This window comes from Pelodiscus sinensis, chromosome 5, assembly GCF_052426305.1.
Source record: "Pelodiscus sinensis isolate ZL-2025 chromosome 5, ASM5242630v1, whole genome shotgun sequence".
Classification (NCBI taxonomy): domain Eukaryota; kingdom Metazoa; phylum Chordata; order Testudines; family Trionychidae; genus Pelodiscus; species Pelodiscus sinensis.
The window spans coordinates 13,600,139-13,619,971 of NC_143056.1; the positions used below are offsets into that span (position 1 = coordinate 13,600,139).

Below are 19,833 nucleotides of genomic sequence, written 5' to 3' on the forward strand. Positions count from 1 at the left end.
CATTGTGTGTATAATCAGTTGTTTCAATTGCTTATTGTTTACGGTGTAACCTTCTGTTCTCCCCTGGGCTGTCTGAACTCTACAAATGTATATCCCAATAGCTGGGGGTCAGCTAATTGGCCTGTGGCCTAGAACTGCCTGAGAGGTCTAGAGCTTGTGAGGAGACTGGAACAGATATTACTAAAAGAGGGAAGGAATTGAAAGAGAAAAACAAGGGCAGCATGGGGTGATCTGTGCTGATTTATTTGAAAATGGATGTCCCCTGTAGATTTTTGCCAACTCTTCCTGCCTATAATTTATTCTTACATTATTCACCTGGGAATCAGCGGTGTTTGCAAGACTTAATACAAAATAAAAACCCTCAGAATTCTGCATTTCACTAGTCCTTTTTGGTGTATGGTAGAAACACGTTTGCCTGTTTCACATGGGAATGGTTACAGCTTGGCATCAATATTGAATTAAAAACACATTGAATCCAATTCATCCTTGGTGTAACTCTCTTCTTAAAATCATTAGAGTTATGCCAAGGACTGATTTGGCTTGGTGTTCTCTGCCTGTTTTGATTCAAATATGTTATAAGATTGTTAACTTTGTTTGCCTACAGATAATATTCACCCCTTGTGCACCCAAATTCCTTTGTATTACTAAAGCATTGTATAAAGGGCTGATGTGGCTCTTGTGCAGATCCTCTATAGTGGGGTGAATTTTACCCTGTGGATAATGATTTTGCTAACCCCTTGAAACTGGTACTTTTTAAGGGTATCTCTAGTCTGCATTTAGACACCCATGGGTGGTCTGTGCCAGCTGACTCAGCTAAAGACAAATTTAATTGCAGTATAGTCATTTGGGTTTGGGCTGTAGCCTGAGCTCTGGGATACTCACACCTTGCAAGTCCTAGCCCAAGCCTGAACATCTACATTGTATTTAAAGCATCAGCAGCTGACATGGGCTAACTGCAGGTTTTTAAAAGCCTCCGAGGGGCAGTCTTGTTAGTCTGTAACTTTAAAAAAATGACGAGTAGTCCTATAGCACCATAGAGACTAACAAAAAATGAGGAAGTGGGTTTTGCCCATGAAAGCTCATGATACTATTATATATACATATATATATATATTGTTAGTCTTGAAGGTGCTACAGGACGACTTTTTTTTTTTTGCGGGTTTTTAATTGCAATGTAGGCATACTCCTGGTGGTAACCATCTGAGTGTGTGCTACTCTGTGTCCAGTGCATGAGGATAAGGATTTAAGTCGTTCTACATGCCTGCTCTTGGTTATGAGAAAAGAAAAAACTCATCAAGAAGTTTTACACTTTAAAAAGTGTAAAACCCTCCCAATCTGTTTCTCCTACTGCCCATGGCAACAGCTCCTCCTAGTGGCCGCAACCTCTTGATACTCCTCCCCTACAGATGTGGAAAGTCCTGCATCTCCAATTGTGCTGCTGGCATTCACAATATCTCTCAGGGTAAATATCCACCTCTTCGATGTGCAGGATCCAGAAATTGTCCTGAGGCCTTGAAAGACTGATAAGGACCTGCAAGTGACTGGGTCTAAGACAGGGGTGGGCAATAATTTTTGCACTTAATAAACGTTGGTACATGGTCATGGGCTAGCTTCACCCCCGCAGAAGGGGCGGGGCCTGGGGCAGAGAGCGCGGGGCTGAGGAGTAGCCTCCCCCAGAGTTATCTGGGGCTGGAAGCTTTGAATTAAAAACACCGCAAAGGGCTCACGACTTGCGGCCCACGGCTGCCATGTTGCCTGGCAGACTCCCGGAGTTGCTGAAGCTATTTAAAGGATCTTGCTGCCTGCGTGCTGCCTGGAAATTCGGTGGCACAGGCAGTGGAATATAAATAGAAAGTGGCCTGATAAAGTCGATGGGCCAGATCAAAGTGTGAGGTGCCCTCATCTTGCCCAGTCCTGGTCTAATATGATGGGGAAAGTGGAAGTAAAGGAGGGAGACTTCTTTTGTGTAATGTTTCTCTGCTATCAAATGATTCGTCTTCACTAGGTCAAGAGATTCAGTTGATCAGCCCTCGCACAATTGGCATCTTCCTGATCTGTATTTCATTTGCTGGTTGTAAGCAACCTTGCGCAGAGCTGTGGCAGCACAGTTCAGGCACCGCACTGGGACATAGGAGATCTGGATTTTAATTCCTGACACTGACCCAGACTTCCTGTGTGACCTTGGGCAAATCACTTAATGTTCCCCATTTATAAACCAGGAGTAATAAACAGGCCTCCCATCATCTGTCTTGGGTCTGGATCTTTCAACACTATTTTGTTTAGACAGTGGTTAGCACCATGAGGCCTTGATCTCAGTTGAGGGTCTACGTCAGTGGTGGGCAACCTGTGGCCCATCGGAGTTATGTGTAGCCTAGGTGACATTTTGTTTACCATTGCCCACATGCAAGGCTGCCAGATTCCGCTGGTGTCTGTCTGTGTCGTTTTTTCCTACATTAAAATGACACGCACATAAAGCAAGGGCAAGTGAAGTGAGGTGCGGGCTGATTGCACACATTGACTCTGAGAGCCGTGAGCTCCCTCTGGATCCAATCAACACGCTGCTATGGTTCACTTGGCACATCCTGCAAATTCTAGGTATGCAAGTGCAGTGAGCAAAACTACCCTGTCGCAGGAGACTGTCTTTGTTACGACAGTCTTGCAGCCCACTGAGAGGAAGGACCACTCATGCGGCCCACTTACTGGCTTAGGTTACCCATCACTGCTTTATGTGCCACTGTAATATAAGTAATGAATGATATTTTCCCCGCATGAGTGAGAGAAAACATGCCTGGAAACAAATGCAGCAAGCTACCTTCCCATGGAAAAACTGACCTGAAAATTAAGATAAATGTTGTTAACCAAACAAAATGCAAACACTACTTATAAATATAAAATGTAAATCTAAATAAAGATTTTGAAAGCAAGCTGCAGACCCCACGTGTGGTGTTTTTACTGTAGGAAGTTGGCTGTAATCCATCCGTATAGCAGCACTCAGATAATAAAACTACATTAAGCCAGGAGTGATGATAATTTCAGGGAATAAGCATAGTTACGCTGGCTCACAAGCAAAAAACCAAAATATGTTTGCAAGCTACGGGAAGGAGCAAACGGATAGTTTTTAATCCTCCTGCCATTGTTAAGCTGTGCAAATCTATTACTTTTATCATAAATATTCCCAGCACAGCGTTTTCTCTTGCCAATATTTCTGACTGAAGAAGCCAAGTGGGTTCTGAAACCAACATGTTTGGCACTGGCATTTCCCCTCCTACGTCCCCACCTAATATAACATGGAATCTAGTTAAATATTTTTCCACTCTTTGCTTCTCTTTGTGTCTTCTGGAGAAAATGTGAGTTCTGTTTCCTCATAAAAATATCTTAGTGTTTGACAGGTTGGATGTCTTTGATCCTGAAATCTTTTGGGGTGATTATTTTCCCCCTTCAGCCCTCCCTTTGACTTTGTAATATAAGGCTCCATAAAAAGGATCTGCATATATACAACTTTAAAAGGGGATCCTTATTTGAAATTAAACGTTTACACCAATTAACCTCCTCCCAGTGTGCTATAAAGTGTAGTAAAAACAGTGCTCTTACAAGAGACCCTTGCAGCTTTCAGACGGATGCCTCCCTGGCTGTGGAACCCAGCACATCTGCTTTGAATTAGCTCTGATGGAAGGCCTACTTGTAAATGCAAGACTTAATCAGCCTTACTGAAGTAAATGGCACATACTATAGCAGAGGGTGCTCCAGAGTCTGTCTTTTGAAGCAGAGGGGGGAATAAAAGGCGAACTTTAAACTGAAGGAGATTTCTTTTTTCTTTATGAGCTGCCATTAGCAGATGTGTGGCTGTACCATAGCCAGTCTTCTCCCAAGCAATATATGCAGTTGAATAAGGGTACTGGCCTGGTGCACCCATGTTGTCAGGCCGTGTTCAGAGCAGAGCTGGTGTGAGGCTGGAGGAGCCAGGCCTCGAGGGAGGCATGGATTCCAGTCTTGTTTTATTGCTTCTGTCAGGTAGAGGTCAGATGTCTCTTCTAGTTTCATGGAGTTTCCACAACTGGCTCCTCTTCTCCCACCCACGTCAGGCCTCGGCTCATGCTGCACAGAGTGCAGGAGCAGAGGAGGCCAATAGCAGTGCACAAAGACGAGTCTTTGTGTGTGCTCATTCTTCCCCAAGAGAGGAGGGGACATAACGAGGTAGGTACATGCAGGGGAGGTGTGGGGAGAAAAGATGAACGGGATCCATGTGAAGTGGCGGGGAAGAGAAGAGCAATGAGAAACATGGTGGGCAAGGGGGAAAGCAGCAGGATTGGGGTGGGGAATGAGATGGGTGCAAGGATGGGGACTTGTTAACAGACCAACAAGGGAGAGAAAGAAGTGTGTGTGGGGGGGGAGGGGGAGGAACGGGACACAGGGCACTGAAGCACAGGAGGAAAGGAATACCAACAGAGCCAGGAATTGGAAGCGAGAGAGCAGGCCCCAAACCAGCAGGGAACAAATGAACAATAGAACAGGGAGGACAAAGGTGAATGAATGGTCATAGTGGAAGAGTAATAGAAGACGGGAGAAAAGGTCACAGAGCTGAGGGGCACTGGAAAGGGACTGCAAAGAGTGAGACGAGCGGGAGTGGACATGAAAAATAAAGGAAATACGGAGAGTGTTTTATTTTCTTCTGACTATCAGAAGAGGAAAGATGCAGAAAAAGGGAAGAGAAACCAGAGTAAATAGAAAGGAAGAATCAATCTCTGGCTGAGAGGAACTGGAAACAGTCAGAGAAGGTGGAAGAAGGAAAGAGAGAGGAAATACCCAAGGTGAAAGACAGCTTCTGGGTCAGTGTTGTGTTTATTCCTGTTCTTTCTTTGTGCAGGGGGATAGCTGTAAGTCTGGGGGAAGGAGATGACTTTGGGGATTCCAGTCTGGGGGAAGGGGATGGCTTTGGGGATTCCAGTCTTTAGTACATCAGACTATTGGTGTTGGGTGGTTATTTATACATATGACACCCAAAATAACTGTTGAAAGAACATTCAGAAGGTTGCAAAGGTGAGCACTCCAAAGTTAGGAGATGCTAGAATTAAGGTTGCTGGTGCAGCCTTAATTCAGCCCCCTTGTGTGCATGTGTTATAAGACCGTTTTTAATTACATGATCACACATTTTCTCTTGTTTCTCCTCCCAGCCTTTCTTTTGTGCACTCTATGTTCAGGCCCACAGCTTCCTCCTCCAGGCTGTCTCAGTGCCAGCAGGAGGCTCCCAAAGCATCCACAGCTAGGTTTTTGGTTTCTACTGGTGGTGCATGTTTACTCATGCCTCAGTGCACAGAACAAAATGTATTCCGCATGTGGCTGGAAAAGATTAGAGGGAACATTGCCTGAGAGACTCAACTTCCACTCTCTCTTGCCCCCACCCACATTTCCCCCCTTTTTCCAATGCCCAACCCTAACCCAGCCTCTTCCCTCCCTCTGCTCTGCCCCTTCCTACACACTCCACCCTCTCTCCTGAGCTCTCCCTGGCAATGTTTTGACTCCCTGTACCCGCTTCTCCCTCCCCTCTCCCCCATGACTTCTGCCTGCCATCAAACAGCTGATCAGAAACCAGCAGGAGGGGGTCAGGAAGGTGCTCCTGCCCCATGAAGTCAGTGCCAATGTTAAGGGCCACAAGAGGTTTGAACATGCTCAATGAGGACAAAACCTTTGGAGATTTTTAGCTGCTAAAATCAAAGAATTCTCAATGGACCATGCCCAAACTGTGATTGCCCCCTCCTCCCTACCCAGTCTTATAATTTGACCAAATCTGGATAGATTTCCTGAGGGACTGTAAAATACGTCCCCCTGGCAAAAAGGCCATGCCCCACCCCCAGACAAAAATCAAGTCTCTATTCCAAAGCTAGAGGAGTTCACAGAAAAGGGTGCCAGCATTTTTTTTAACATGGGCAAAACATCTCTCTTTTTTCCAAGCATTGTTCTTGGAAAAGGCTGACCCATTGTGGCTGAAATAAAAAACCAAATATTTAAAAAATTCAGCCTGAGGCAGACCGCCAGTGTGGACACTTTCACCCCCAAACAGCTTGCAAAGCGATTAACCACTGAAAACGGGATTTTATAATGTCAAGCACTCAGCACCTTTAATCATGCGCCACGTCACCAGTTCCTCTTACAATAAAACACATGCCAGTAGGATGGGAATTTTCCCCACCTCTGAGCTTGAATTTTGGAGGAAATGGAGAAAAGGTTTCAAACTCATTAATAATAAATCAGGAAACAAAAAAAGGTGAAACAGAAAGAAGAGACTGGTGTCACTTTGCCAGGAGACAGGTCTTGATTTCAAAGAAAGACTCCCATTGGCTTCATTGGATTTTTGATAAGCATGCCTGATATTGATTCAGTACATATAATTCATTTCAGGAAAGCACTTAATTAACTCCCATTGAATTCAGTGGGACTTAAACTCTCTCTGGAGTGGGGTTTAGGGCCTTTCTTTCACTAAATTGGTGTCTTTTTGCACATCTGTAGAGGTAAGTTAAATTAATGTTGCTCTTGTTGTTACATATTTGTGGTATAATTGACTCATAGATAAAAACACTGTAAGGCCAAAAGGGACTACTAAATCATCTAGTCTGACCTCCCGTCATAGGACATATTCAGTTCACGCTGAATTAATCCCAATAACTTGTGTTTGGCCCGTGCATGTTTTCCAGAAAGGCATCTTGCCTCAATCTGGGGACATCCACACATGGGGAATTCAGGGCTGATGCATTGAAGGGGAGGCGGGAAGGACATACAAGGGAGAACATGTCCCCCTCTGCCCCCCTGCACCATGAGCAGGAGGGGAAAGAGGTCAGAGTGCCTCAGCAGCCCAAGGAATGGAGTACTAGTGGGCAGCCTGGCATCCACATCAGGGGGCGCACTTTGCCACACTCACTGGCAGTGGTGGGGGAACAAGAGAAGCGATGTTCCCTTGGTCTGCTCCTCCAGCTGTTGGCCACATTGCTCAGGGGATGGTCTTCCTCCGCACTCACCAGCAGGAAGCAGAGCTACATGACCAGGCCCTATCAGAGAGGGGGCCAGGACGACTACTTGGCCTGGGCCTCGGGAGAAAAAGGGGCCTCAAATTTTGACATTTTTCTACCAAGTCATTTCCATTTATTATACACCTTGCAGTTACAACAGAGACAACACAAGAAGCTAGATATACCAGCAAAAATTGATTTAAATCATTGTGGTACCTCCGGCCTTTGCCAATTCTTCAGTCACATCCGAATTTCCAACTGCATGACTGGAGTAGCTTTTGTGATTAGTGATTCTGCGTTATGAAACCTTGTTTACAGTCTTTGCATAGTTTTAGAGGTTTTGAAAGTCGCAATTAGTTCTGTTACTATAAAGTGATTTTGCTTGGTCTGAGGGTGAGTTTAACCTTTAAATTAGATGTTTATCTCTGCATAGGAACATACAAAAGGCCATACTGGGTCAGACCAAAGGTCCATCCAGCCCCGTACCCGGTCTGCCGACAGTGGCCAATGCCAGGTGTCCCAGAGGGAGTGAACCAAACAGGTAATGATCAAGTGATCTCTCTCCCTGCCATCCATCTCCACCCTCTGACAAACAGAGGCTAGGGACACCATTCCTTACCCACACTGGCTAATAGCCATTTATGGACTTAACCTCCATGAATTTATCTAGTTCTCTTTTAAACCCTGTTATAGTCCTAGCCTTCACAGCCTCCTCAGGCAAGGAGTTCCACAGGTTGACTGTGCGCTGTGTGAAGAAGAACTTCCTTTTATTTGTTTTAAACCTGCTGCCTGTTAATTTCATTTGGTGGCCCTTAGTTCTTATATTATGGGAACAAGTAAATAACTTTTCCTTATTCACTTTCTCCACACCACTCATGATTTTATAGACCTCTATCATATCCCCCCTTAGTCTCCTCTTTTGCAAGCTGAAAAGTCCTAGTCTCTTTAATCTCTCCTCATATGGGACCCTTTCCAAACCCCAATCATTTTAGTTGCCCTTCTTTGAACCTTTTCTATGCCAGTATATCTTTTTTTTAGGAGATTTTCGTATTCCTGTTTTTTTTTATGTCTTCGTATACAATAACCATATCCTGTTAAGCTGTAAACTACCTCTTTGTCCAGTTTTAGATTCACCTTTAAAGTCTTTTTTGTGCTGATAAACTTTTCATTCTAGTTGTTTAATAAACTTTATTTCTAATCTGGTAATCACCCTGTATTCATATTCATAATAATGCACAGTTTTTAGAGGAATTTAATAATGGGGACATGTTAACAGATGAAATTTCAAGACTTTGAAATAAGGCTTTTAGTACCATAGTAAATATCCCTCCTGAACTACTGTTATATAATATTAATTGCAAAGTCTATACAATTAAAATTTTGTATAACTAATAGCTTTTAGGACATAGTATAACAACAGTGGAATCAAAACCTGATATTGGACTTCTTGATAAGAACAATGTTGATCAAACACAGTCATTTTTCAAAGTTAGTTGTTTTCATATTCCAAGTAATATACCGAAAGATGCTGAAAATCATGCTTTTCCCACTCATCTGCTGACACACACTCTTCCAAATGGAGAGATCTACACAAGAAACTGGCTCTGCTGGTGCATGGAGAAGCAGGTTCTGTACTGTGTAATCTGTTTGGTTCCAGTCAACGTATCGGTGATTCTACAAATGGAAACTTTCTTGGCATACTTGAGCTTCTTAGCAAGTATGACCCATCTTTATCAGGCCATGTTAAGCATGTTTGTGAATCACAAGAGAGCGGAAAATGCATGCAAATCCATTATCTGTCTACCAGAATTCAAAACAAGTTTGAGCTGTGTGGGACATTTGTGCAAACAACAATTCTTGAAGAGATACGAGACACAAGTACTTTTCAATTAGTATTGATGCAATTCCAGACTGTTCTCATAAAGAACAGATGACCTTGGTCGGTCAGTATGTTAAAATTGCAGGAAGCTCAAAGGTTTCAGTTGAAGAATGATTCATTTTGTTCAATAATTTCACACATAAAAAAATGGAAAAGAAATCACCACTCGTGTTTTAGTAGTTCTGAAAGGCTTCAAATTAAATTTTCAAGTCTTTATTGGCCAAGCATATGACAATGGATCCAATATGTCTGGGAAGTACAATGGAGTACAAGCAGTCCTTCTTGAGCAAAATCCAAACTGTATTTTTTCTAGTTGTGGCAACCATACCCTAAATCTTGTTGGGGTTGATTGTTCTGATTCGTGCAAGGAAGCAGTCACATATTCTGGAACAATTTAGCAATTGTACAATCTCTTCAGTAGCAGCCCTTGTAAGTGGGAAATTCTGAAGTAGCATCTGCCTGTTTGCCTTCATGGCAGGTCAACAACAAAATAGTCAACACGAGTTGATGGTGTTAAACCAGTTGCACGGCATTTGGACTCTGTGAGGAAGGCTTCAAGTGAGCTTGAATCTCTTATTCTCACAGCACAGACTCATACTGAGCTTAAGTCAATTCAGAAGCGTACATCCAAATTTGAATGCATTTCAATGTCGTCCATGAGGATGAAACTGCTAAAAATGATCCATGAAACTAATCTTGTACTTGAAGCACACAATGCTATTTTAGATGTTGAGAGGGATAATATTGAACGATTTCTTAAAGATATTCAAAAAATTCATGATCAATGGGGTGCGATCCTTTCTGAGTCCAAATCAGTGGCACAGGGTATTGACATTTCATCTGAGTTTTCTACCAATCGCAGACTAACATCTCAATCTGATGCAGAAAGGTACTATTGAGTTAATGGTTTTTTTTGTTATTATTGACTCCATCAAATCTGGTCTTACACATCAATATGAGTCATTGTGACAAATGTGACCCTTTTTGGAGTCCTTTGGGAGTTCAAAGAACTAAGCAATGAAGATCTATATTTCAGTGCCTGAACAGTTTCTGCAAAGGTACAACAATGAAATATCAAGAGATCTATGTGACAAGATCATCTTCCTGAAATGTATACAGTCCACCAACTTTAAATCAGACTGGAAGCCAAAAGTACTGCTTCAAGAAATATTCGGCCTCAGCCTGTCAATTTGTATTTCCTAATATCACAATTGCATTACATATTTTTGTCAGTCTCCCTGCACAAGTGGCTTTAGGTGAATGCACATTCAATGTGTTAAAACAAGTAAAGAACTATCATCGTTCTACAACAGGACAAGTGCATTTGAATGGGCTCGCACTGCTTAATATTAACAGTGATATTGCACATAAATTAGATTTTTCTTCAATTATAAACGAGTTTGCACACCACAAAGCCAGAAAAGCATTGCTACAATGAAGAGTTTTGCTTGTGTAACCACCACGCGGATTTGAACTTGGGACCTCTAGAGCTGAGTAAGGAGCTTCCCTCTGAGCTAAAAGCCAGTTGGCTCCCAGCCCATGCTGTAGAGGTCTCTTGATCTTAACTGTTGCTGTGGTCTAGGTTCTACTTGCATTGCTCAGAAACTCAAAGTTACATTTTTAATATACATGCTATTGATATAATTACTTATTATAAATAAATGACTCGTGTTCATTTTCACATAATTTTTGGTTTTAATATGACCCTGTGGATGGGAAATTAGATACATTGGGGGCTGAGCTGAGGCTGGGCTGGGGCCTTTGTCATTCTCTGAGACAGCCTGTATGTGACAAGCATCTGAGGCTATGTCTATACTACATAGTCTTTTGGTACCTCATCTTTTTTCCCCGTGAAAGTACAGTCTCCTCTCAGTCTTCTTTTTGAGAAGCTAAACAGATTGGGCTCTTTAAATCTCTCATTGTAGGTTATTTTCTCCAGCTCTCAAAAGCCCCCAAAGCTAGCTTTTGAGAACAAAAACTTGGCTATCCAGAAAGTTAAGTGCCAACTTCTGTTTATATGTTTTAGCTTAGTGCTGTAAAATAGACCATGTCTTCCATCCCATATATAACAGAACTGGTCCTTTGTTCAGAAAGCCTATCCATATGTTCAGGCTATCAATATGTTGTTAGATTTTTTTTCCCCCCTTTTCTTAGATTTTTCTTTTCAGAAACAAAAGGGTAGGGAAGGTACTTAATGCCTGTTTGACCAATCGTGAGTCACTTTCTGCTTTCTTTTGTTGAGAAGTGCAGGATTTAATTCTAGAATGCCCTGAATTTTATTGTTTTTAAAATATTGCTCTGGACTCCCAGCAAATGAGAGTTTAACGCAGCATCTGAGAGCATTCAAAAGCCAACGTTTCCTGGGGCCTGCACTTTACCATTTCCTCAAAGCTCATTTCAAAGTTGTTTATTGTGGGGTGGGTGTTATTTTCTGGCTGCACCCTGTCAATTGCTTCTGGAAAGCTTATCCGACAACGTGTCATTCCCTATGGAATTCATGCCTTCCCTCAGGGAATTTAGAAGCCCAGCTCTTGGTCATACCCTAATGTGTGTGCTATAATTGCTCAATTTTATGTAATTTCTTTTACATCATGAAGCCAGATGAGAAGTGACCATTAAAACGTGTGTGTAATATATCTTTCTAAATGGCACTTTGTTGTTGTTTTCATTCCTAATTTTGTTCCTGTTTTATTCATTAAATGTGATTTTAGAAAATACTCAGCCTGTTATAAAGAAGGGAGACATGGTGATTGGTCGGTGCTTCTGTAAAGCTATTTAAATAGTGCTTTCAAATACATTAGTTAGCATCCCTTCCCCTGTACGTGGATGGAAAGATACTGACTAGACTTGTATTTCCTGCATTAAAATACTTGTATGAAAAACACTGTTCTTTTCTGGTTTATCAAACAAGCAGTTAGCCTCCTGAGATGTCTGGTTCAGACGTGAATAGCTCAAAAAAATGTAGAGAATCATTTGAACTTGTGAGAATTTCCACATGAAAGTGTGTGTGTGTGTGTGTGTGTGTGTGTGTGTGTGTATTCAATTCATGCCTAAATCTATGGCACATCATCACTAGGTGTTATTTCAGAGCCTGTCCTAGCTCCTGGTGTGTGTGGGTGGGTGGGTAGGGGGTGTTTTACAGGGCAAGGTGTGCAGGAGTGAGGGCAAGGGGTGGGAAGTGCAGGACTCAGGGCAGGGGGCTTGGAGACTGGACCACCCGGGGAGTCAAGCGTGGTGCTTCTGCGGCAGCAGCTCCTTCTGGGGGTCCAGGGCTGCACAGTCCAGCCCCAGCCTGTCCAGAGGAGTGGGGCTCTAGGGGCTGGCCCCTGTATCTATCTGCACTCTCCATGCTGCAGCTGATCTGGGAGGCAGCACTCCAGGGGTTGCCCCTGGCCTGCAGCTGCCCTCTCCCCACTCTACAGCTGGTCTGGGAGGACAAGGATCTGGAGACCGTCCCTAGCCTTAAGTTTCCCCTCCCCATCCTACAGCTGGTTTGGGGAGAGGGGGCAAAGCTCCAGCAGCTGCCACCCCGCCCCCCAGCTCTGAAGCTGGCTCAGTGTGGGGAGAGGTTCCAGGACCAGTCGTGGCTCCAGCTTCCCCCCACCCACCCCTCCCCGGCTCTGAATCCTGTTGGGGTGGCGGGGTGGGGGGGGGGCAGCGCTCCAAGGGCTGGCTGTGACTCCTAGCCTGCCGCGTCTCTATGGGAAGGACCAAAGCTCCAGAGGCCAGCCTTGGCCTTCAGCTACCTCCTCCTCCAAGCCTGCAACCTGTCTGGGATCAGGTAATCGGCCGAGGGTCTCTCCTCTGCTCTGCTGAGGGGTCTTCTCCTGGATGGGGGCCGGGTTGTGTTCCCCACTATCTGGCACTGTTTGGGGTAGGGCAACCACTCACCTAGTCCATTGGCTGGCCACATGGAGCTCTGTTCCCAGCTGTTCATTTTCCTGCTGGTGCAGCTGTAGTATTGCGTCCCTCTTCTCTGCCCCTCCCTTTCCATTTTCTGGAAAACATTGCCATGCCAGGCACTTCCCATCTTCCTGGTACAACCAAACCCTGACCTTGCTTTAAGTTAGGGTAAGAGGAAGTTGCCTACCAAATTTGGTGGCCCTAGTTCTTCCAGTTTCCAAGGAATCATAGAACACTAGAACTGGAAGGGACCTCGAGAGGTCATCTAGTCCAGTCCTCTGCCCTCATGGCAGGACCCAATACCATCTATTAAATGAAGAGAGCCAAAATAGTGGCGGAAAAAATGCAAAGAGCTGCACCAGAATTGTTGAGCAAAAAAAAAAAAAAAAATGCTGCCCCTTTAACAACCACGGGTTAGGCTTTTTGGCCACATCAGGTTTCCACCAGCTGATGCCATCTTGCCAACACCATTTTGCCGCGCCGGATGGCTCCCCTGCATCCAGAGAGCACAGGGAGCTGAGGGCCGTTTGTAGGGGTGCATGGGGCAGCTTCATGAGCTGTGGGGGAGGCTTTGCAAGCCGCACTTTCGGGGTGAAGAGCCGCATGCAGCTTGCAAGCTGTGGGTTGGCCACCCCGATCTAGACCATCCCTGATAGATGTCTATTTAACCTGCTCTTAAATATTTCTGGTAATGGAGATTCCACGACCTCTCTAGGCAACTTATTCCAGTGTTTAACCACCCTGACAGTTAGGAAGTCTTTCCTGATATCCAACCTAAACTTCCAGTTGTGGAATCTCCATGACTGGAGATATTTAAGAGCAGGTTAAACAGACAACTATCAGGGATGATCTAGATGGTGGTTGGTCTTGCCGTGAGAGTAGCAGACTGGACTTGATGATCTCTCGAGATCCATTCCAGTTCTAGTATTCTATGATTGTATGTGGTAAAGGACAGGCAGGGAGATGTCATCTTTATATTGCTGGCACTTAAATCTGTGTGTCATCTGAGCAGTTCATTTGGTGATTGCTTGTAGATGCTGGAAAGAATCAGAGAGACCCGATCTTTGTGGAACCCCTACAAGGGCACGTCTAGAGGTGAATATGCAGTTTTCCTCATTACTCTTTGGGTGCATCCCTCCAGGAAGGACTGGAAACTCTTCAGTGCATTATCCTGGACTCCTGTGTCCTCTCTCAGGTGAGACAACAGTATCATAGTCAGCGATGTCAAATGCCACAGAGCAGTCAGGAGGATGAGAATGGACGTCTGTCCTCCTTCCAGTGACAGGAGGAGATCATCCATCAGTGCCTCTAATGCAGTTTTAGTTCTGTGTCCTGAGCTCTTGAAATGAGAATAACATGCCAAGTTTAGACTAGTGGAACTGGGGAGGCAAACCAGGCCAAACATGATTTTGAGTTTCTTCATGTCAACATTGTCTCTGTTAATTTTTAAGTGCTGTCAGGTGAAGTGCATGAATACAGTGTCTTGTGGTTCTGCAAGAGACACGAAAGTAGCATAACATCTTTTATAAACCGGCCCCTGATTTCGGGGCTTTTGGAATGTCCACTACCAGCCTGATGGCCAGAATTGTTACTATTTTGCTTTGACCTAAACGTTAGCAGCCTTACATGTGCCCCCACATACAAATCTGCCTAGGGCTTCTGCAACTCGGTGATTAACTCTGTTTCCATTTATTTATTTCATTTTATAACATGGGCATGTCCCAAACTCTAGGAGCAGTGTCATTCTTCGGCTGTATGCCCAAGAACTCTCAAAATAAATGAACTCCCGGATCATTCCTCTTACTGCAGAATGACGGGTGGAATCCTAACCCATTCTAAACCACTGCTACTGATTTGCCATGCCTCAGTTATGCCAATGCCTCCTTTTAGCTCTTAAAACATCTCTGCTTGGGATGGACTAGGACAAATTACGGAGACTATGTCTGTGTATGGTATGAGCTGTAGACAGTAGTCCAGAATTTCTCATCCAGTCAGAAACCTTTTTGACATAAGCATAAATCTTTGAACTATGTGTTGAGCCAGCTGCTGCATCATTTAAAAATAGCCAAGTTGGTGCCAATAAGAGAGATCACTCAACTTGGGGGCCATAAACAGAAATCAAAGGCATGCATTAGCAATGCCCCAGTGCTAGTACGGTTTCATCAAAAACCCGAGCCACCTCCTAGCAAATATCTTATGGGGTGACGTATACCCCCACGGAACTGTCTGCTGTCAGTTCTGTAACCTGGATCGATTTCACCCTGCCCAATAGGGTGCAGAATATTTCATGCTGTATGGAAGGCCAACAGCGTTTTCTAAGCTTTTAGGTTATATGTTACACAGTACACTCTCAGCTGTGTAAAGAAGAGGTTTTTAAGTGCGTGCCCCTGTCTCCAGCTGCTTGGATGACAAAGTAATTTGGCTATTAAACATTTGGAAAGGGACAAGGCTTAGGAGTGGGCACAGAAAAGCAGCAAGGTCAAAAGTTTAAGTTATGACCCATGGAAACCAAAGGGAAAACTAATATTTTGAGCAGTTTAGTCAGCATATTAGCAGCTGGGGCTTGCTGTGTTGCACTGTGTTTACAGGCGTTTTCCATAAATTGCAAACAGTATTAGGAAGACAGTGAAGCTGAAGCCCTTAGCTTTCTTGTTGAGCTGTTTATTTCACCTTGGGCTCGAAGTCCATCTCTCCAAGGCATCCATATAGAATTAACTAACAACAAAAGGTCCTGGAGGCTTCTGGGAGGAGGGGGAAGAAATCCCCCTTTTCTTAGAGAGGCTCCCCTGCACACTCCAAAAAGGAGGATATAATTTATGAATCCATTCGGAAGCAGATAGAATTTGAGTGTTGGCCAGTTCTCTCTGGATACATCTAATTAGACTAGCAATGCCACTGATTTCAACGGTTACTCCAACACGCAACTTAAATAAAGTAGTAGAGAACTGCATTGTGGTGTCTGTTCCCTGTATATGATATGAAGATAATACTAATTTTTGCTGTCTTGTTTAGCTTGTAAGCTGCTTTGGGCGGGGTCTGTTTTTAACTATGTATGTACAGCACCTAACATACCGAGTCTCTAATTTCAGTTGGGACTATAGGCCCTACATTTAAGGAAAATAATAAACTAATTATTAATATTTTCTATAAGTAGTAGTATATTATTGGCAAGTCTAACTATTAAAGTATAATATATTTAAGTTCATATAGAATAATTCTTACCAAACTCTCTAGGGAACGTCTGCTTTTTTGCCTTAGTTACATAAAGTTAAGTAATTAAAATGAGGACACAGAATTACCTGTGTTTGCGTATGTGTGTATCGAATATATGATAATCCTATATGAAATACCATTGCTAGTCCATTCTACTTTTTACTTGAGTAGAGACTTGTAGATTATATGAATTTTGAATTTATTAGTAAATCAGACCCATTAGCCACACTGGTATTGATAAACTACTATAAGGTATGCCTTTCAGGTGAATGTAATACCTTCCAGGAATTATTTCTGAACTGTAATTCATGAGTTTAACATTTTCAGGTCTGGTTTCCAACAACTCCCCTTTTAGCATTGGCCCAATATGGGATTGGAGTTGAGCCAATGCAGAAAACTTTTGAAAATCCTACCATGAGTGAATTCTACGGCTCGCTAAATACATTTTTATCTGTAGCCATTTTATGTATTATTGATAATGAGCTTTTTGCTTAATCTTGCATCCAATCTAAAAGTTCAAGTTGGATGTGACTGGGATTTAAATTCAATTTAGGTCAACCTGTGGGAAAGAAGAAGATAGAAAAAAGATTCAGTAGGGTGAAAAAAGGAGTGATGTGAAGGTGGAACAAGGGTGAGTGCGCAAGTGGAAATAAGAAATACAGAGAGTCTTTGTGAAAGAAGCAGAGCGGGGAAAGAAGAAAAATTGTTTTAAAAATGTAAATGCTCATTTGTGCATGCGTAGAATTAGAGAGAGTATGACAACACTTGTTTGTAACAGCCCAACCTTTGGAAAGTACAACAGTTAGCACATAAAATTGTCCAGTCAACTCCTCCATGCAGCTGACTATTCCTCCTATGAATGTCGTAATACTGTCCAAGGTTTTGTTATGTTTGAACCTTTCGTTCTTACTGACCTTACTCATGTAGCTCCTAGAGTGAACTGGTTTAGGGTATCATGCAACAGGGGCCAAAAAATCAGCTGGGTCTGTAGATGGGGGGTACCCCATACTAGATACCTGATACAACACTGGGAAATGAAAGTTGATAGTGGCCCCTGCAATCATCTGTGAAGATTCAGCATGTAACTAAGTACTTACTACAATGACAGCTTTAGAGCTGAGATTTTTTTTCTTCCTATGTTTCTAGGAGTATATCAGAAGCCAAAATCCTAACAGCACAAGGTGAACTGCACAGATTCATATCCATAGAAATACCACTGGTGTCCGAAGTAGGTAAAGATGAGATGAGGGAAGTTTCTTCAGCACATTGTGTAATGATAAATGGCTGCAATTTCTATTAATAAAATTGGCATGTACATGGGTAAATTCACATGGGCTTCACTAAGCATTTATCCCATGAGGTCAGTCTGTTATAATAAGCCAAGTTGGAGTTTCATTTGATATTAAGAGAACCCTTCCATTATATCCTGAGCATGTAAGAACCAGACAGAACAATTAATTGCTGAGCTGGCTAAGCATAGCCAGGAAATGCATCTTTCCACTCTGCATGAATGCGTTAGGTATATCTTAACATCCCAATAGTTTGAAAGGTGTTCCAGTGACTCAAAAAATGTGATATAGACTTGATTGGTGTAAATCGGTATAGCTTTACTGAAACGAGTGCAGCTTCACTAATTCACACCTTCTGAGGATTCTGCCACATGTAACAGGGACTGGATGAAACCCTTTCATGTATCAGGTAGTCTTACATATTTGAACTGTAAGGCGGGCTTACCTTCTTCCCTCCCCTCATAAAAAAGGGTTTAAGCCTTTTGCCTTTTGCCTATTATGCCTCTTATGCCTCTTGACTCCAACACTGTACAAGAAGAAATTTGTGATTGTCGAACAAAAGCTACTGCTCCTGTTAGGTTGAGTGTTTCAGGTTTATGGGGTTATCCTAATAAAATCCAGGAATGTTAAGAGGCCGTAGCATTCGAGACCACCAACTACTTTACCGTTCAAGCAGAAAAGAAAAATACGGTAAACTGACTATACCTGAGATTCAGCGGGTAGCAGATTCTTTGGTCTTCTATATAGAAATATAAAGGAAAGTTAAAGATCTTTATTTTGAATGGGGCACTAATTCATTTTTCTAGATTGTCCAGGTTCAAAGGTTAAATATTTAATTGTTAAGCTCATCACTGAATATGTTAACCAGGGGCACTGGAACTATTTTTAAAGTGGGGGTGCTAGGAGCCATTGAATCAAACTGTAAACCCAGCATATAAATAAAACCACTTCAAGTCTGGGGATGTGGCAGCACCCCTAGTTCCAGCATCCATGGATGCTTGCCACACTGGAAATTGATCTGCCGGCAGTCGATTTAGTGGGTCTAGTGAAGACCCGCTAAATCAAACACTGAGGGCGGCGCCGGTTGGCACTGGCACTGCACGCTGTTGTGAGAAGTAAGGGAAGCCGACAGGAGCATTTCTTCCCATCAGCCTCCCACTGTGAAGATGGGGCCAAGCTCGGCTTAAGGGAAGCCAATTCCAGTTATGTATTTTAAGTAGCTGGAGTTGCGCACCTTAAGCCAACCTTCTGATCTAGTATAGAACTGGCCCAATATACGTAGATGGGGATGGAATCACCTCATCTTATCAAACTTTTGTTGCTGTATTGGTTTATATTTACAGCTATTTATACGCTTCTCTCAGGATACCTCCAAATGAATGAATTTATCTTTACAACATTCTTGTGGAGCTAGGCACAAGTAACCCTATCTCACAGATAGGGAACCAGATAGGGAACCAGATCACTTAAAGGTATTTAGAGGCCTAACTCCTACTGATTTCTAACTGCCTTTATGGATCTAGGCCCAAGCATGGCAGCTTACCCAAGGTGATGTTAGGATTCCAGGCTGGTGCCGGGAACTGAATCCACACTTCCTGAATGCCAATCCAGTGCCCTGCTTATAAGACTAGCATTTCATTTTCTCCCTGGTCCTGCTGAGGAGTAGCAGAGACCATGATTGGAACAGAAGCGATTTATTGTGTCCCATCACCAAAGGAGGTGGCCGAAGTAGAATGAGCTGACCAAATGAACATTAGCATTGCTATTGTTATCCAGATGCTTATTCCATTACTTGTGCCATTTTGCCTTTATAGATTCATCGTTACATTCACATTTCCATTAAGAGCAAACAGGTTAAGGGTTTGGAAGCTTAAGCCCAGATTTTCAGAAGTGTGTATTACAGATCCATGAGCATCATTTTCCCATAAGAGCACCCTGCAGCTGCCTCTTGCAATACATGATTGCATACATCATTCAGAAAATCTGAGCCTATCTATGAAAACCTGCTGCAACTTGACATACAGGGACAAGTTTTCAATGCCTCTGACAGCCCCCAGTTGTTCTAAAAAGTCTGAGCAAAATCCGGACTTTCATTTCTAATTACTCACCAGTAATCCATATTGCACATAAAAATACTGGGCTGTCCAAATAAGAGGCATGTGCATCTTGCACTGCCTGCCCACTGCATGAGGTTTGGAAATTTGTCCCAAAGGCCTGTCTATGGAGCTGGATTTTTTCCCTTCCTTTTGTTGATGTAGAAAAGAAAACATCAGTTTGGCCATTTTAAGTTACACAGTTGAGTGGGAAAAAATAGACATTAAATGGTTTTGGAGACATTTTGGCCTCCTTAGCTTAAAAAGTGGCTTGATTTAAATTAAAACTTGATAGTTGGCAGAGAATGAGTTCCAGAAATATTCTTGCTCATTTCAATAGTTAGAGGAAAAAACTGTGTCCAAGACCTAGACGTTTCAAAATCAGCTGTAGTGTGTAGCCAGCATGTTTACTGACCTACCCACACATTTGTTCTCTCTCACACACAATTTATTCA

General features: G+C 43.0%; 1 long non-coding RNA gene across 1 annotated transcript; it reads left to right on the forward strand.

The window, feature by feature from the left end:
• The first annotated feature begins 4,546 nt into the window (after nucleotides 1-4,546).
• On the forward strand, nucleotides 4,547-17,321 carry LOC149524289 (uncharacterized). The gene is made up of 5 exons (XR_016349581.1): nucleotides 4,547-4,826; nucleotides 7,435-7,542; nucleotides 13,818-13,978; nucleotides 16,550-16,627; nucleotides 17,143-17,321. It is a non-coding gene; the product is annotated as an uncharacterized LOC149524289 (long non-coding RNA).
• Nucleotides 17,322-19,833: the final 2,512 nt, after the last annotated feature.